Source organism: Pseudorasbora parva, chromosome 1 (assembly GCF_024679245.1).
Source record: "Pseudorasbora parva isolate DD20220531a chromosome 1, ASM2467924v1, whole genome shotgun sequence".
In the NCBI taxonomy this organism is placed as follows: domain Eukaryota; kingdom Metazoa; phylum Chordata; class Actinopteri; order Cypriniformes; family Gobionidae; genus Pseudorasbora; species Pseudorasbora parva.
Window position 1 is genome coordinate 50285892 of NC_090172.1, and position 20612 is coordinate 50306503.

Consider the following 20612-nt stretch of genomic DNA (forward strand, 5'->3'; position numbering starts at 1 on the left):
AACAAAAAAGTTTTTATTGGCATTAGCTGTAACATCAATCTGTCAATGAACTAACGTACACATCAGTAAACACAACGCATTCGTATCTCACTCTGCTAACGTTACCCTGCCAGTACATACAAAGAGAGATCAAAGTGACATTACATTAACCAACAATTCATAAACATCCTTTTCAAGCCTTTATTAATTTTTCAAAAAAATAAATAAATAAATCTCTCGTCTCAGGGGGATATGAGAGGGGGGAACATGATCATTCAAATATACTCCAGGGTTTCTACTGATAGAAAGTCATATGCTAATCGCTGAAGTAACCCTTTAATAATGCCGGTCAGCCGCGTGAGCCCCATACGTGGTTCTGGACACTCAGTCTCTGAGGCGGCTAGGTGTTGCAGATCATGGGGCTCACAACTGGACTTGTCAGCGGGGATTGGGAATGCCGAGGCACTTTACTCAATCCTCCTCTGACAGTTCAGAGGGTCTTCCTCCCCATGCGGAAGCCCGTGCTGCGACTTCTTCCCCTGGGGTGGAGAACCAGATGCTTTTCTCACCTGGTTCAGTTGCCTTGCTGGGGCTTACCATTTTTCCCTTGTGCAAGTCTTGGAACAAGCCATACTCTCTGTGTGTGTCAAATCCCCCAGTGCTAGATTATTCCAATGTGCTGGGGGTTGCACAAGGTTGGCTATGGGACAATCGTCCCTTAAAGCCCCAGTACTGCCCACCAAGCCCTGCCGTGACACATCAGCTTTGGTGGGCAGGGCATATATGGCGGCTGGGCAGGCTGGTAGTTCCCTGCATACATTGTCTATCTTGCAGGCCTACCAGGCCGACCTCCTTAAAGAGCTTGATGAGGGCGAGGGTCCCTTTCTGGAGGATATTCTGGAGCTCCAGAAACTGCTGACTTGTCTCTCTGCATCACCAGGGAGATGGCCCGACCACTCCATGGTGTCAATGGTGACTGTGGAGAGAAATTTATGGCTCAATCTGTCTGGGATGAAGGAGAAAGATAAAACGTTTCTCCTAGACTCCCTGATTTTGCCTTCTGGTCTGTTTGGCGTTGCCGTTAATGTGGTCGTTGACAGATTCCAGGAGGCGAAAAAACAGTCAGCAGCTTTTCGCCAGTTTCTCCCTCACCGCTCTAAGCCTGGAACAGCTCCTCGCCTGGAACAGCCTGGAACAGCTCCCGTACAGGGAGCAACCGCGGTTGCTTCTTACGCGGTTCTCTTGGGAAAATGATGTGGTAATCCTGCCGGGTTCAGATTCAAGATGCTCACTATTCCCACCATCATGAGTCAGATCCAGTCCGAGGACTGGTTCGTCGTTATGGATCTGAAAGACGTGTATTTCCATATTTCCATCCTTCCGTGTCACAGGAAGTTCCTAAGGTTTGCCTTCGAGGGCGAGGTGTAACAATATCGAGTACTTCAGTTCCGCCTCGCTCTTTCCCCTCAAACATTCACCAAGTGCAGCTCTGGCTCCAATGAGACTTCAGGGTATCCGTGTTCTGAATTATATCGACGACGTGGCTGTTTAACATTGAGATGTCGTTCTGGCCCAGATTCAGTGCCTGGGGCTGAGACTCAACACAAAGAAGAACATGTTGACGCCCTCCCAGAGGACCAATTTTCTGGGGATTGTATGGGACTCAACAACCATGTGGGCACAATTGTCTCTTGCGCGAGTCGAGACCGTACTGGCGATGGTCTCAGGAGTAAAACTGGGCCACAGCATTACTGTAAAGCACTTCCAGAGGTTGTTGGGTCATATGGCGGCAGCGTCCAGCATGATACCTTTTGGCCTGCTGCACATGAGGCCTCTACAGTGGTGGCTGAAGACCAAGGGGTTCTGTTCCATATGATCAGGGTAATGCACAGATGCCTTCGTCCTCTAGTCATATGGAAAAAATCTTGGTTTCTGTCCCAAGGGGAAGTGTTGGGAGTGTCTTGTTGCCGGAAGACCGTTTCAACAGATATCTCCCTCACTGGTTGGGGCGCGGTCATGGAAGGCCGCTTTGCGAGAGGCCATTGGGAGGACCATCATTCCTCCTGGCACATAAATTGTCTGGAGATGATGGCAGTCTACAAAGCTCTAAGGAGTTTTTTCCCGGAACTCCACGGTCACCATGTCCTGGTTCGAACAGACAATACAGCAGTAGTGTTGAACCTGAATCGCATGGGGGCTGAGGTCGCACCCTCTGTGCAGTCTGGCACATCTTATCCTCCTTTGGTCCCAAGGGAAACTGTTATCCCTCAGGGCAATGCACATCCCAGACCTTACTTAGTTCCAGGGTTCCGTCCACAAGGAGACAGTACAGCCTTAAGTGGAAAGGGTTTGCCACTTGGTATAGAGAGCGTGAGGAGGACCCAGTTAACTGAGTCAGTGATGGGCCTTTGAGTAGGCACCATTTGGTTGTACGGTTCCTCTGTGGGGCCCAGAGGATGAGGCCTGTGGCTCAGTCCAGAGTTCCAACCTGGGATCTGGCATTGGTGCTTGAAAGTTTGGTTGAGGCCCCCTTTGAGCCACTGGAGTCGGCTGAGGCTAAGAACTTGACCCTTAAAGTTGCCTTTCTCCTCTCAATCACTTCTCTGAGGAGAGTGAGGGATCTCCAGGCCTTGGTGGTGATGCCAACCTGTCTGAAATTTTCCCCTGGTGGAGTTAAGGCCATCTTACACCCTAGGCCGGGCTATGTGCCTAAGGTGCCATCTAGTGTTGTCAGGTCCTTAGTTCTTCAGGTTTTTCATCCCCCGCCTCATGTGACGGCAGAAGAAGGGAGGCTGATCCTGCTATGCCCGGTAAGGGCCTTGAGAATATATCTGGAAAGGTCAGCGCAGTGGAGGAGGTCAGATCAGCTGTTAGTGTGTTTTAGTTGCCCCAAGAAAGGGCTGCCTGCTTCTACTCCGACAATCAGTAACTGGATTGTCCAGGCTATAGCCACGGCTTATCAGGTGCACAGTTTGCCTTCACCTATAGCCGTGAGGGCTCATTCCACCAGGGGCATGGCCTCAGCGGTGGCCCTCCTTTCAGGAGTCCCAACTCCACACACCTTTATAAGATTTTATAGCCTACACCTCCCTGCAAAGCGAAGGGGGCTCCAGTCCAAGTTGTGCCTGGTTTCCAGCTTCACAGTGGGGCAGGCGTAACCCTCGGTGTGGCCCAATGGGTACTCGTTCCCCAAATTCATTGTTCCTACACAGTGTGAAGTTCTCTCGACTCGGGTTATGTCTATAACCCTTGTTCACTAAGAAGGGAACGAGCACTGTGTCTTGTCGCCACACCTTGCTTCGCCTGGAGCGCTTGCTTCATCGCAATAATTGCCTCTACTATGCGCCAGTCTCCCCTATATAGCATCCGGTTATGCCATCACATCTACGTCATGACACAACACCAATCAGGATTGAAATAGTTTCATCCAGTGGTCCCCAAATTCATCGTTCCGACGCAGAGCCTTCTCAGGGAACAAGGGTTATAGACATAACCCGAGCCATTTTCTTACAAAACTAATAAGAATTTTTAATTAAAGTATATTACAAAGTTTTCATTTAGACACTAAAGAATCATATTAACTTGTACAAAAATGGCATTATATGATCCTTTTAACAAAACATTTTCTAATGTCATATCACAACAAGCATTAAATAAATTAAATATTTATTCTTTTTATTGCTGAATTGGATTGTTTTATTGTCTTTATTTTAATTCTTATTTATCTTTTTTATCTTATTTATTATTTATCCATCTCTTAGTTATCTTTTAATCAATTATTCATTAATGTAAAACCCCCTAATAGCATCCTTCATCAACCCTAGTTTTGGAAACCATGTTGTATGCAAAGAGCCACTTCACCCTGCACCAGCAGCCATATCACCCTGTAGCCCAAGACTGGTTTCCCACTGAAGCTAAGCAGGGCTGAGCCTGGTCAGTACCTGGATGGGAGACCAACTGGGAAAACTAGGTTGCTGCTGGTAGAGGTGTTAGTGAGGCCAGCAGGGGGCGCTCACCCTGTGGTCTGTGTGGGTCCTAACACCCCAGTATAGTGATGGGGACACTATACTGATAAAGAGCACCGTCCTTCGGATGAGACGTTAAACCGAGGTCTCGACTCTCTGTGGTCGTTAAAAATCCCAGGATGTCTTTCGATAAAGAGTAGGGGTGTAACCCCGGCATCCTGGCCAAATTTGCCCATTGGTCTCTGTCCATCATGGCCTCCTAATAATCCCCATATCCTGATTGGCTTCATCACTCGGTCTCCTCTCCACCAATCAGCTGGTGTGTGGTGGGCGTTCTGGCGCAATATGGCTGCCGTCGCATCATCCAGGTGGATGCTGCACATTGGTGGTGGTTGAGGAGATTCCCCCCTTCAATGTAAAGCGCTTTGAGTGCCTTGAAAAGCGCTATATAAATCGAACGCATTATTATTATTATTATTACTTGGACATTCTGTCCAAACCTTATTTACTATTTCATGAAAGATTAAAAAACATCATGACATGAGAGTAATTACTCAAACATCATTTATTTTATGGAATAATTATTTCTTCAAGACTATACCATTTTGGGCCCAAGGTCCTGAAATCCATGTGCTGGTCATCAGCTGTTAGTCTGTCCTAGTATATATTTCAGAAGCTGTTCTTCATAGATGCTACTAAAACATCTCTAAAGTGTGTTCTTCTGATTTATTCACATACCTTCAGATCAAACACCAAACGAAGAAATGAGAGGGTGTTTCAAATACAATGGCATTGTCAGGAAATCCACATGAGCTGCTTAAAAAAATCAGAATGAAATTACACAAGAGCGTAAATGTCTGTCCCTGTCATATTCGCAGCATGACACAATTATATGTTCAAAGGCTCAATCATGTTCTCCTCCCCGATTGGAAGAGGTTTGTCATGGCCCTGCTGGTCGTCTTTGTTCCTCTGTTAATCTTGTCTTGTTCAGCGATACTGTGATGAAGACCTCCCAGTGAGTCCAGCAGAAATCAGTCACAGCATGCCGTTGATGTCACTGGACATCTCGGAAGCCTTTGTCTCAGACTAATGTTATGAAGGATAATACACATTCATGAGTTCAGATATACATATAATCCGAGTGAAGGTATGCATATTTGCTATGCTGTCCTAGTGGAGGGCACAGAGTTTGGATTTGGCTGGAAGCTCTAAACCCAGAGTAATCCCCCATCCCAAGCTGGGATAGGACTAGCTAATAGTGAGGAGATGGGGTGATAAAGGGGTGCAGGCAAACTGTGCTAATCGAGTTGATTAACTCAATGTGCTCCTCCTGTGTTAATTTGGTTAATTATCTAAACATGCTCCTCCCAAAGTGTAATAAAACATCATATTGTGAGGTGAAGAGATGTCTCAAGACACGTTGTTATTGAACTGTGATGTTTTCTTCTCAAAACCAGCAAATCTTAAAGACAGTAATGTTTATTGGAATCGATTTTATCTGATGTTTTTGTGAATTGAAGACCCATAGTGCACTTCTGTGTTTCTCAAGTTCTCACTATTGATTATGCTACTACTCAAAATGTTGGGGTCAGTGAAGAAATTAATACTTTGAATTATATTAATAAACATTTTTGTATTTCTGATCAAATGGTCAAAACTTGTAAAAAAAAAAAAAAAATACTGAACTTTAGGGTTCAGAAACACTACCAAACCCAAAGTACTGAACTGTCTAAATAAATAAATAAATTTGACATCTGCAAAGGATCATGGGAGATGCCCTCCAGCATCAGTTGAGATGCCGCTATCTGCAAAACTTCAGTCATTTCTGCAGAAGCCTCTGGATTCCGTCAGTTCTCTCAGGCCTCACACAGCCAGAATAACTAAACAGCAAGCCACGCATCCGCTGTTATCGGCTCTGAATGAAGTCGGAGGGAGAAGATTGCTGTGATAATGCCCTTCAGACAGAGGTGATGTGACATTTACTTGACACTGAATAACCCTGAAGATGTCCAGATTGTTTTCAAATCTCCTTTGATAAGAGAAGGGAGGAATTTTTTGTAGGTTACAGCTTCATGTTGTCAAACAATATATGTGACATGAATGTGTTGCTCATTTGTGTATCAGGATATTACTCAAAATACGATAAATACATTAATCTAGGGTTACGTATGTAACCTTCGTTTTTTAAGAAAGGGAACAAGACACTGCTAATGTTATGGGGATGTGACCTTGCAAAACTCGGTGTCTGGGGTATGTGTACAAACACGGCATAAAATGGTCAATGCAGTGGGATGATGTTGTAAGGTGCACCCCTTTGTATAATAAGGGTGCCTGAGAACACGTCATAAGATTTGTATTGTCTGAGGAAATATGTGCAGGCATGCCTGAGGCATGGAAGTGACGCAGTGCTTCGTTCCTTTTCTCAGGGAACCGGAGTTACATACATAACCCTAGAAGTTCCCTTTCGAGGGAACTTCTATGCTGTATCAACTGCTGGTGCTATGGGTGGAAATTCCTTTCTCAAAGCCGAATGAGCCCAGTATGTCTCCATGCACCGCTTGAAGGCTCACCAGAGATTAATTCACAGATATACACTATATTGCCAAAAGTTTTGGGTCATCTGCCTCAACATGTACATGAACTTTAATGACATCCCATTCTTAATCCGTAGGGTTGAATATGGAGTTGGCCCACCCTTTGCAGCTATAACAGCTTCAACTCTTCTGGGAAAGCTTTTCGAAAGGTTTAGTAGTGTGTTTATGGGAATTTTTGACCATTCTTCTAGAAACGCATTTGTGAGATCAGGCACTAATATTCGTTTCCTCCACTTTGTTATAATGCCACTAACAGTTGACTGTGAAAAATTCAGTTGTGAGGAAATTTTGCGATTGGACTTATTGCAGAGGTAGCAACCTATCATGGTACCATGCTTGAATTCACTTCTGAGATTCACTTCCATCCCTCATCCATGTCTTTATGGACATTGCTTTGTGCACTGGAGCACAATTATGTTGGAACAGGAAGGGGCCATCCCCAAATTGTTCCCACAAAGTCCAAAATGTCTTGGTATGCTGAAGCATTAAGAGTTAATTTCACTGGAACTAAGGGGCCAAACCCAACCACTGAAAAACAACCCTATACCATAACCCATTTTCAAATTCAGTGGTTTGCTGCATCGAGCAGGAAACAGTTCTATTAAATATATCTGTTTCTTCTGCTGACACCACGTCTATTATATCAGATGGAAACTCCCTCACACTCATCTCTGCCTGAGATTCCCACAATCGACTCCCAGACAAATAATAGCTTGTGACCATCAGCATGTGTTAAGAAATTCTGCTTACCATCAGTCCTTTCTTCACACAATCCTACCTTCACACTCAAACAAGTGGCTTCCAGAGTACAAAGAAGCTGCTGACGTGTTCTCAGGCACCCTTCTTATATCCTGGAGTGAACGAGTTAATACTGTGTATTCAGACATACTACACTTTTGGCATAGTGCTTTTGCATACTATATAGTAGGAAAGTATTCGATTTCGGATGCAGTGTAGGTTCCGCAAGGATACATCCCCATAGCATCAGCAGTTGACACAGCATAGAAGTTCCCTCAAAGAGACAGCGATAGCTGCAGGTTGGAGTAATGAGCTTGCCGAAAGGTAAATTAACAAAAACTAACCCCAACCCTACCCAACACCCTGGCAGACAGCTTTCATGACCCACAATATAGACCTTTCTCCATGCCCCAACCTTTCGTCACACCCATTATTTCAACCTGCTCTTGCCCTCGATAGCAAACAGTGAGCCTTAAACCTGTGATCATTTATAAAACATTTATGTAAATTGTTGCATTTAATTCAATGCAACAATTTGCATAGTAAGTTAAAGTAAGATTCTTTATTGTCATTGTACAAAATATACATTCAATTACACAAAAGCCCCTGAAGGCATATTGCACATAAAGAATGTAGTACTGCAAGTGTTAGATGTCCTTCAGCATTTAAAAAAAAAACATTAGTCCTTAATAGTTATAAAGAATTAGGGAGTTTCTGTAGAAAATTAAGGGGACGTTTGAGTGGGAGATCTAAGGGCAGCAATACCTTTAGCAAAGAAGCTGTGCTTTAGCCTGGTAATCTTGGACTTAATTGCCCTGTACCTCTTCCCAGATGGTGAAGGGACAAACATTCTGCATCCTGGATTGGTGGGAACCATACAAAATTCTGCTGGCCTTTGTGTGTATCTGACTCGCAAACACTATCCAGGAGCTCAGTGCCTATATGATCCGTTGTACTGTTCTAACTACATGACACAGTTCTCTGCATTTTTCCACAGTGCAGAGATCATTATCATACAGAGATCAGTATCATACCACACAATACGCCCATAGGCAAGTATGATCCCTATAGTACAATGATATTCATAGGAGCTGTGTAGGTAGTCTGGACTGCAATTTTTTTTTTTTTCACAGAAAGAATAGCCTTTGTTGAGCTTTCTTCACCAGATGAGAGGTATTGATGGACCAAGAGAGATCTTCCATTATGTAGACTCCAAAGAACTAGATGTCATTAGCCTAGAAATCTAGATGCTCCCTAATGGCAGCAAATCGAATCTGCTGCGAATGCCTAGCAACTCTCAAAACACTTCTGAGCTGTAAAAAACAAACTCTGGTTGGGCCAATCACAAAGTGTATAGAGTCGGTGGGCTGGGCTTAGCATAATGACGGCAGAGTTGCGCTTGCGTGCTACTTGTTAACACAGAAGCTGGCGAATCAGTTTTGACCACGAATCAGTTTAGTCCAACCCTTGGTTCTGACCAAGTAAACATTGTTTGGGTTGTGGCTATTTCTCCTCCCTTCACATAAATTTTTCTGATTAGTCAAGTTACCTTAACTTTCCCACATTAGCAGGGGATAATTCAAACATGATTTCTATAAAAATAATAATACAATAAATTTGACACGGATTTGATTCATGTCCCAATTTGAAGAATAAGAAATCAATAACACCGATATCAAACGCTCCATGCTTCCATGAACTATAGTTCATAAAAAAGGACCAAAACAATGACTGATTACAACATGATAGTCAAATGCGTGGGTTACAGACATAATGTGGAATTGTGTAATGAAATTATGTTTGAAACGTCTGTTTTAAGTCTCTGTTTTAGGGATTAAACAATCCTTGCCGTTAACTCATGGTTACAGTTGAGAGATTCAAGATGTGCCATCTCCGAAACAATCTGTCTTGTTAAACTTAAAGCAACACTTTGTGATATTTTCCCCCAATGGGGAAAAGGTATATGACCATCAGTGAATATTAGTTTCTGTTCCTCTCAATTCTGATTTCGTTTCAACTCCTACGGTGTCTGATTTAGTCCAAGATTAACATGGCAATTCCCCTCTTCACATTCAACACGGTGCCATCGAGTGTTTAAACGCGAAAGGCGAAGCTTGAATTTATGAGTATGTCCGTCTTTGGCTAATGTACTTTCAAGATGGAGGAGCAACATGGCGACCAGCATTCTAACCCCTCACCTGTATGTATTTTCAATGGCATATTATAAACTTACGAGAATACTTTATTACTTGAAAGAAGTAAATATACATTAATGAGCACTTATATTTTTTGAAAAAACTAATTGTTTTTAGCTAAGAATGAACTAAAAAAGTTACACAGCTTTAACATTATAACTGTTCGTTCTTTAGTTGAGACCATAACTTTTAATGTTCTTTGTCTTATATGTAGAGGTGTCAGTTAGTTTCCAGACTGAATCGCATCCCAAATGACAGATCATCTGATTTAGGGTCCCGAGTGTTGAATTGGAATCTGGCTCTTTTTCACAGTTTAAAGGAGACAGTTTGGTGGATCAGCCCTTAGTTCCTATAAGTAATGACAGATTTTAAAGAAGAAATTACATTAAATATATAAAAATTCACAGTAAAAGCAGAAAAAACAAATAAATGCAATGTTTGTGAAGTTTTTTGAACATTTCGAACATCAGTGTATTTATTAGAAGATGACAAGATGAGAATTATAAGAATTAACATAAATATAACTGAAGTTTCTATTTATATATCAAATATATAACAAATAAAACACACACACACACACACACACACACACACACACACACACACACACACACACACACACACACACACACATATAATTCCTCAGAATTGAACGTTATAACTCGCAATTGTGAGTTAAAAAGTCAAAATTGTTTATGTCTCGCAATTCTGAGAAACTAAATCTGAATTGTGAGATGAGATTACACAATTATCTTTTAAATTGTTTTATTTTGTGGCAGAAACAAGCTTTCAAAAGGTTCAGATTTTTTGGGATAAGATTTTTAGTCATAAAGGTTTAACATTTTTTTTTTTTTTATCAAAATATGTTAAAGGGGATGTATAAAGCTATTTCATCCATTCTGACTTATTTGGAGTGTTAAATAGTTCAGAGATACTGTATGAAGGATGCAATACTACTCTATAGGTACTCGATTAACATGAGATTGGCTAAAACTGTTATGTTGTGTCCCTTTTAAACCTCTTGTCCTGCATTTTGTCCTATAGGTGTTCAAAAGCAGTTCCCTTTCAGTAGGTCACTTTTGATGTACGTCGGACTTAGACCGACGAATTGGGATCTGATCTCAGAGACCTACCTACTTTGAGGATGTAAAAACGAGCCAATCGGAGATTGTCATGTGATCCGCACATTCCACGCTCCGCCACGCAGCGCGGGTATAAATAGGAAGTGGAATAGCAGATCAATGCTTTCTACTTCGGAGCCAAACAGTACTACTGTTTCTACGAAGAGTGTGTTTAAAAACTGAGTCTCGTGAGAGAAGAAAAACTGCCAGTGCGGGTGAAATGGCGCTTCAGCGAGTGATCAACCAGTTGCATTGTTGCATTCACAAAAAGAGCTTTTGTTGGTTCGCTGGGCGTATTCCTTTTGAGTGCTACACACAGGCTTGCACTGTGGACTGTGTGCTAGCTGCGGTCATCTACCTGAGTGATTCAGCACGTCTAAAAGAGCAGTTTTTCCATTCTAAAAGAGCAACACGGTTTGACCCTGTGTCTTTTTCAAGATGTCATTCAAACTGTGTATTCCTGGAATCCAACTGTTTCCTGTCCTCGTTGACGGCAATGATCGCTCTTGCATGTAAACATGTGACATTGCGATTGTGGGTGATTCATGTTCTCTCAGGAGAACGTGGTCACGTCGGCGCGTTGTTCGTAAGGGCTTGAGTGTTCAGCGTGCCGTGTGCCATCGAGCGGCCGTCCGACAGCGGTGGTTGTCACAGCAACCAGGGCGCGTCAGTTGGCACTCTACATGCGCGGTCGAGACTATGAAACCTCAGATGGGGTCGAGTCCCTTCGCCTATCCCCCAATCTAGTTCATTTTCTGGTGTTACCGGAAAAGGGCTACTTTGGCTGATAAGCGCTGGTGGAAAAAAAAGTATAATTGTTTTCCCTCTCAAAGGGTAGTCCCAACCCAGGGCTTGTGCAGGAACTGCGTGCGGTGTTGGACCTCGCCCTAGGGGCGACGAAAGTCACCGCACGCTCCCTGGGTCAGGCGATGTCCACACTAGTGGTCCAGGAACAGGGGGCTAACCTGGAAGATATGCGTGAGAAAAAGCCTGTCTGTCAGGCTGGCCTCCTCGGCGACACCATCGAGAACTTTGCCCAGCAGTTCTTGGTGGCCCAGAAGCAGACGGAGGCGTTGCATCAGGGTGCCGCCGACCAGCTGCTGCTTTCTCCCAGTCGTCGGTTGCAGCGCCTCTGCCAGCTTGTCGCCGAGGGCATCCCCTCCTGCGTCCACCTCCACCCTGCTAGAGCCAAGCAGCAGTTTCCACTGGAGGAGCAGATGTGTTCGATTGGTGTCATGGTTTCTTTCCTGCAAGACGGGTTGGAGCGAAGGCTGTCTCCCTCCACCCTCAAAGTGTAAGTCGCCGCAATAGCGGCGTACCACGACGCAGTCGAAGGTAAGTCCGTAGGGAAGCACGACCTAATCGTCAGGTTCCTCAGAGGTGTGAGGAGACTAAATCCTCCTCGTCCAAACTCAATACCCTCTTGGGACTTAGCTCTAGTGCTCAGAGCACTTCAGAGCCCTCCCTTGGAGCCTTTGGAGTCAATTGAGCTTAAAATGTTGTCAATGAAGACGGTGCTCCTGATCGCATTGGCCTCCGTTAAGAGGGTAGGGGACCTGCATGCACTTTCGGTCAACGAATCATGCCTAGAATTTGGGCCTGGAAACTCTCACGTTATCCTGAGACCCCGGGCCGGATACGTGCCCAAGGTTTCCACCACTCCCTTTCGGGATCAGGTGGTGAACCTGCAAGCGCTGCCTTCGGAGGAGGCAGACCCAGCCCTGGCTTTGTTGTGTCCGGTCCGTGCTCTTCGCGCTTACATTGACCGGACTCAAAGCTTCGGACCACAGAGCAACTCTTCGTCTGTTATGGAGGCCAGCAGAAGGGAAAGGCTGTCTCCAAGCAGAGAGTAGCCCACTGGATAGTGGATGCTATAGTCTTGGCTTACCAGTCCCTAGACGTGCCTTGCCCATTCGGGTTGTTCTTACCTAGCAATTGGGTTGTCTTAAGCAACATTTAACCCAACCACTGGGTTAAAACAACTCAACCATTGGGTTAAAACAACCCAATTGTTGGGTTGGTGCATTTTCAACCCAACTTGGGTTGTTTTTAACCCAGCATTTTTTAGAGTGTAGATTCTATAGCCTCCGTGTAGAGCCGGTATCTTCCTGCATTCTCGCCCCTAGTGGCCAGTAGCGCTAAGTGCCCATTCTAATGTTCTATGTAGGCTGGGTCCCATATGTAGTGGTTCCCTCACGGCAACCCCATATGTGTATTCTCCACAGTACCCGCTACTCTAACGGTTAGCTCCATGTCTTTCCCTTGACAGAGCCCGCTCTGTCGTCTCTGGGCATGTTCTTTCCCCCCTACAATTAGGTTGGAACCACCCCAGAGACTGCAATATGTTGCACTACCCTGCCAGGTTAGTCCTTATGTGTATTCCGCCACCAGGCCTTCTCTGGAGGACGTGGCTCCGCAGCGTACCTTCTCCTGAGACGGGCACGCTTTCCCAGTCGCAGAAACAGCAGTAACTGACCTCCCTGCTTGGAGCCCTGATTTCCGTACCATACTAGACGGTCCAGTGCGCTCAAGCAGGACGTTTGAAGGGCCAGCCTCCTGGCGTTTTCAATAGGGATCCCAATTCGTCGGTCTAAGTCCGGCGTACGTCAAACGTGACCGACTGAAAGGAAACGTCTCGGTTACGTATGTAACCCTCGTTCTCTGAAGGAGGGAACGGAGACGTACGTCCCGTCGCCAGGTGCTGTGCTTCCTCTAGGAGCCCAGTCACTAAATCGGCTCCTCAGCAGAAAAAAGCATTGATCTGCCATTTCACTTCCTATTTATACCCGCGCTGAGGGGCGGAGCGTGGAATGTGCGAATCACATGCCAATCTCCAATTGGCTCGTTTTTACATACTCAAAGTAGATAGGTCTCTGAGATCAGATCCCAATTCGTCAGTCTAAGTCTGACGTACGTCTCCTTTCCCTCCTTCAGGGAACGAGGGTTACATACGAAACCGAGATGTTTTGTTTTGGGTATAATCTCCCGGGATTGGCTGTTATTGATGGTTGGACATTGGTGATTACTGTGGTGTTTCAAATTGTGACATTTCACATACAAATGTAAGCACAGTTCGCAATGGCTGTTACTCACGGCACTAGATTGTGAAGATGCAGTTCCATGTATTTTGCTTCAGTGAGTTCTGGAAGAGATTGTTTTGGGGAGTTTTATGGGGCAGTTACATTGAATTTCTGGTCACAATTTCCCCAGAAACTTAAAACTGAAACTTTTGAGTGATAAATGGCTAATATAACCAACTTTATGTCGTATTCACATTCATTTTTATCTTCATTTACCCTCCAGGGATTGTCACAGACAATGTGACCTTTTGGAGGAGACTTTACTATGACCGACCCAAGCCTTTGTGTTCATTCAGTCCAGGCCACCGGGCATATATGAGCGATCCATCACATACGACAAAGAATGACAGAGAATAGTCTTTTTTATAATCGAGGCCTATTCACGGTTTATGCTCCATTTTATGAATATTGTTCAGTATTCATTAACATATACACTACAGTTTAAAAAGTGTGGGAAAAAGCTGAATTTTCAAACCATGATACATTTTTAAGCATTTATTTAAGCTTAAATCTTTAGTAACATTATAACATTTACCGTCACTTTTAATGTAATGTCACTTTTAGTCACAATTTAATGCATCCCTGCTGAATAAAAATATGAATGGGTTAGTTCACCCAAAAATTATATAATAGGCCCCAAGAGGGACCCCTGGGGTACCCTATATCTGAGCGGTGCATAAGGAGAGAAAGAGTTTCCAATCATCACCTTAACTGATCTATCAGAGAAGAATGATGAGAACAATTCCAGTGCCTTGCCTCTAATGCCAACTTCATCCCTTAGAAGATTAAGAAGGCTAGCATGATCAACTGCAGTGGAAAAAAGTGTTAAAAAATAATTGTGTACATTGGTCCCACATTAATAAATTAAGTCAAACAAACATAATTTATTCATGTAACTTCAGAATCATGGAATTAATGCATTTTAAGTTACCCGATTGAGTAAGCTCCCTAACATGATTCAGGCATTCAATTTAATTGATTCAATCATCCACTTCAATTTCATATATTTGAATGTTATACAAATGAATTATACTGCTGCACTAGCTAAATGACAAACTTTTAGCTAACAATAGCTCACATTATCATCATAAATGCTGAGCATCCTTGAGCTACCCCGTTAAGACATTAGTTGTTTTAGTCCACAGCCTAAGCAAATGCTCCACTTGTCCACAATGATTACCCATTATAATTTTAATTGTTCTAATAATTCCAACATAATTAAATATTAAACACTATTAAACACAACCAAGTCTCTGCCTTTCTCATCTTGCTCAAAAATACATAAAATAACATTTACTCTATCTTGATTTAGCCATATGCAAAGAATGCTGGAAACGTACAAGCCCCGCCCAGTTTCAGCCAATGCAACACAAATCATTCATGTAATCTCAACACAAACAGATTAAGTAAACTTCAAATTGATTTATATGTAAGTGGATTGAACACAATCAAATTTAGTTAGGACAAAATGTAAAGCAATTGTGTTGCTTTGGGTTATTTTAACTAAGTAATTTGAACAAGCAGGATTTTTTTTTTAAATTCAAACTATCAAGTAACATTTAAATAGCACAATTCCTCTATTAAAATAAAAGTAACTGTACTTAAACGGAAATATAATGGAGTGACCAGATGACCTCGGACTTGTTTTCAAAGAACTTTGCACTCAGATGGTCTTATCAAGGACTGTTCATGTTTATTCTCAAACCACGGATGCATTTGGACTGCTGCCAGTCCACTTGAATTTCACCAATGAACGGCTGATAAATACGGTACTGTTGCTATGGTAAAGCTGGTGAAAAGCGCTGCAGTATTAAGTGCTTGTATGTTTGTTCTGATGTGAAGTTCTGATGATGGATGGCCTCTGCCGATTCATGATTCGAACCTTTCTTGTGATACAGCACCTGCAATTATAGAACAGAGAGTTTTTGTTTTGCATTCAGCTCAGATGAGGCATGAAGAGTAGTGCTGCTCTACACAAACACGTTGGGTCTGTTAATAGACACAGAACAGATGTGAATGTTGCATTCATGACCTCATAGACATCAATAATTGCAATAGAATGCAATGAGAAATTAGACCTGGTTCTGTGTTCTGTTGGTTTTTGTTAAACTGTGCTTACAAACAGCTGTTGTGTGATTGTCACCTTTTTACTGTTTACAACAAACAAGTCACTCCAAACCCCTATTAATATTTCAACATGTGCTATTGAACAGTATGAACTTTCTGGAAGTGAATCACTGTAAATGAATCAATTTGTATATAACAGCATGTGATGTTATTTATTTCTGCACATTTTCAAATATTCTAATAATTATAATATTTACATATGCAGTATAAACTTCAGAAAGCATTCTCGTAGGCTGATTTGGTGTTCAAATGTTGAAAACAGCTGCTGATTGTAAAAAGGTAGCTAATGAAAAAGGCGAACAAGCATGCTAATACATACATCGAGCATTGCATTAGCAGCGGGAATGTTCTTCACAAACAGACTGCAGTTAGTAAACAGTTTGTTCGATTTCCGTTTGGTTGAGAGCTAGACTCTAGTGTATTTTGAGTTATGCTTGCACAGCCATTTGAGAGGAGCAATTAGTCTTAATCTCCCAGTGAACGTCCAACCCAATCAGAGGACGCGTCTACAGATGGCACTCCAACACACAGGAGTGAATCAATTCTGAAGAGAGTTTCTACACACACACACACACACACACACACACACACACACACACAGATCATAAGCCATTCATCTGGTGATTTTTTCTGTTGTTCATCAGGTATAATTAAGATATTATGTGGAGAACCGCAGAGACAAGACATGATTGATTCCTAATGACGCATAACTTAGAACCACAAGCCCACTGGGTCTGATTATGATATCTTTTAATTACTTTCTCAACATGTTATCAATTGAAAATACGTGGACTGCGGATTTATTAGCTTGGCTGATGATACATGGGCAAAATAACTGTTGATCGCAATACATACATTTGCAAATGCAGGTATCACGTCCTGCCTTTTAGTGGCAAGAGCCAATCAGCTTTTTGATATTATTTTATTTTACTTTTTTTTTTTTTTTTTTTTTTTTTTAAATATTAAAACAAAAATATTTTATGATTTTGGCTTTTATGTGCCTTAAAGGAACATTGTCTATGGAATTTTTCAATAGTTTGTTCCTTAACCAACAAAAATAGTTAAATTATTGCTTGGAAAACATGCCATAACTTTAGGTATCAATAATTAATGTTTGTAGTGAAAAAATGGTGAAAGTTGTTTACTAAAGTTAGATGTTTTGTAAAAAATAATAATAATAGCTTGTATTACCAAACGAGTATAATATAATAATAATAATAATAATAATAATGAATTTTATTTGTAAAGCACTTTACATTTTTACAATCTCAAAGTGCTACAAAACACCAAGTGGTAGTAAATAGCCACTTTTAAAAATAAAAATAAAAATAAAATAAACTAAAAATAATATATATATATATATATATATATATATATATATATATATATATATATATATATATATATATATATATATATATATATATATATATACATATACATATACATATACATATACATATACATACACACATATATACATATATATATACATATACATATATACACATACATACACATACATACACATATATATATATATATATATATATATATATATATATACATACATATATACACACATATATATATATATATATACATACATATATACACACACACACACACACACATATATATATATATATATATATATATATATATATATATATATATATATATATATATATATATATATATATATATATATACACATATAACACAATAAAACCTATAAAAAACATTTTAATAATGAATAAAATAATGCACATCATAATAATGAACTGCATTATAAAACCTGTGAAAAAAAGTATTTAATGGCCTAGCAAAAAGTATTTTTCCTTACTAGATACTTACTAGATGAAAACTGTAATAGATCTAATGGGAAATTTAATGTAAATTTACTGTGTTTTTTGTACAGTTTATGGAAGTGAAAAAGACAAAGTCATCTTAACAATTTCCAGTGAACAAAACGAAAATTAAAGGTGTCATCAAGTGGCTTTTTTAATGTTTTTATACTATTGTCTGAGGTCAACTAATGACGTTTGTGTTATTTTTACATTTAAAAACATCATAACTACTAAGTAATAGGCTATTTTCTACACTGGTTTTGAGGCTCTCTCTATAACGCTGGGTTTTGATGGGTGTGCCGCACTGGAGACTTGCAAGTAAACGCCCACGGCTAGGATTGGATAAGATTTGCATATTTAATGAGCTTAAGCTCCGCTGTCAGTTCACATGAGGGAGAGGAGAGATGGTGGAAGAAGCGGCAACCGGAATGTTTCTCTCAACCAAAGGGCTCGTAAACGTCTTTATCAAGCAAACACAATGATTTATTTCTCATTGACACGTGATTGATTGGACTATTATTTTTATATAACACATAGCCCGCACAATCGGTCGATACTGCCCTTTAAATATCAAGTCGAGGGAGACAACGGCACAGATCAAGAACGGAATATTATGAGATTCATCGGCCTGCCGGGCTTTGCGAGCCCTGGCCCATACGAGTCCAGCGTCCGGAAGGTATGTTTCTGTAGACATGTACACATAAGCAAAACAATCTATACAATCTATACAAATGCAATACTATTACATATAAAAACACGTTTTACTCACATAAGTGTGTTGCACCATTCCTGTTGGCGTGGTTAATGCGGAGAAATGCATTTCTCATGAAGTATGGAATGTCCTGGCCAGAACGAACTTTGTTCTTGTTCTTACCACCTCGAGAAAACGAACACATTTCTTTGTTCTTGCAGAGTATGTTCCACGTATGTTCCACTCAACGAGAATTGAGTTTATGAATCAGACAGCGTCGTGGGTGTACTTTATGTTTGAGACTGTTTACCTTAATAAAAGAGTGCAGTCCCAGTCTCGCCGACCCCATCTTCTTCCTTCACACCCCACGAACATACATTACAATTTCTTCCCCACATGAACTGGAACTTCAAGTTCAACCACACATTCCTAATATTAGGATCCAAAGGAATATTATGCAGCGACTGTGTTCTTCCACAACCAGGAATAGCACAATATCTTAATCTTCCTCGGCATGTTTATTGTTGTTGGCTATCTAGCACGAGCCAATCAGCTGCATGAGTCGGTGGGCGGGGCTACTGGATTAGACGTGCTGTAGAGGCGGTGTTTCGTAGCGCTATGACGTAAGAATGAAGCTCACCATCATTTTCTGGGCCTGGTGTTATAAAAGCTTTTCTTTGACTAACAAGGAAGTGTTCAGCTCTGAAACTTATAGGATATTCTTATATTACCATGACATTTTATATATCAAAAGCTCAAGGGAAAGTTAATTTCTCAATTCATCACCCCTTTAACATTCCCAGGATTCCCTGTGTGACATGTTGAGGGTTTTTCATAAAAAATTATTTCTTCTTTTTAGTTTTTTTTCTTATAACTTATAATTTCTTATCACTGTTAGGGCTGTTTTTGTATCTTCTGTTGTTAAGTGAATGTGTATTGCATTATTTTAGTGTCTCTGTAGCACCTGTGCTTTTAAGGGGATTGTCAGTATAATAATAAGGTACAAAAGGCTATATTTGGTAAAGTAATTTCCGTTAATGAAATATGCAGTTTCCCCCCAATAAGTTTATGGACATGGTGAAAAACAAAACGTTGAGTTTTAAGGATCACATCCTCACTAAGGATGTTTATTTGAATAATAGAAATCTAATTAGCATTCCAAAGGAACCTGATTGCATATCTTTAAAACGTTCTACAATAACACACAGACACACATTAACACATGTGCTACATTGTTCAGTGGAACAAGCTGAGAGAATGTGTCAGATTTACCTGCATGCTTTATTAGCTTTTGCTTTTCTGACCTGAGTTTGTCAGCACTTTATGGGTACAAATTAATAGAATGTTTTTATTTGCCTGCACATGAATAACAAAGTGTCTTTTTTAAGATGCAGCCTTACTTTGCTTTTGACTTATTCATAAGTGTGCAGTCCTTTATCTTTCTGATCATGTGCTCTGCATTATGCATGTCCATGAGGTATATATAGTGAGTGACTGAAAGAAGAGGGACAACAAAAGAGTTGGAAAGAAATCAGCATTTTAAAGGCTTCTCAGTGCCACCTCATAGCAGATGACTTTAATATTACAACTGGACTGGTAATGTACACTTTAATATCTGATTTAATAGACATCACCCATTATGCAACGCTTTCATTGTGCTACTGGTAATATGATGCAGCATGTAATTAGATGATCCTGTCAGGTCTGCATTGCAAACTGATTATTAACCGAAAAAAGCGCTTCAATCACAAAATATGTCTGAAGATTAATTTATTTGGCCTGTAAGAGGCTCTATTACAAGTATACCTGCATGGTGCGCTACTCGCTATGGAAATGTCAGGGACCCGAGCAATGCAGTGTGTGTGATTACAAAAAGGAATATTATGCAAATCAACTATTCTAATAGATTCCATTTTTCAATGCTGATTTGTCAATCCGAGGTATAAACTCACCTAAAGAATTATTAGGAACACCATACTAATACTGTGTTTGACCCCCTTTCGCCTTCAGAACTGCCTTAATTCTTCGTGGCACTGATTCAACAAGGTGCTGAAAGCATTCTTTAGAAATGTTGGCCCATATTGATAGGATAGCATCTTGCAGTTGATGGAGATCTGATGGATGAACAAGGCATGGTGGATCCATGTTCTCATTCTGTTTTCACCAAATTCTGACTCTACCATCTGAATGTCTCAACAGAAATCGAGACTCATCAGACCAGGCAACATTTTTCCAGTTATCAACTGTCCAATTTTGGTGAGCTCGGGCAAAT

At 41.1% G+C, this 20612-nt stretch overlaps 1 pseudogene; it reads left to right on the top strand.

Annotated features, from left to right (window-relative positions):
* The first annotated feature begins 3845 nt into the window (after nucleotides 1-3845).
* LOC137089132 (5S ribosomal RNA) lies at nucleotides 3846-3962 on the top strand (annotated as a pseudogene).
* The last annotated feature ends 16650 nt before the right edge of the window (nucleotides 3963-20612 follow it).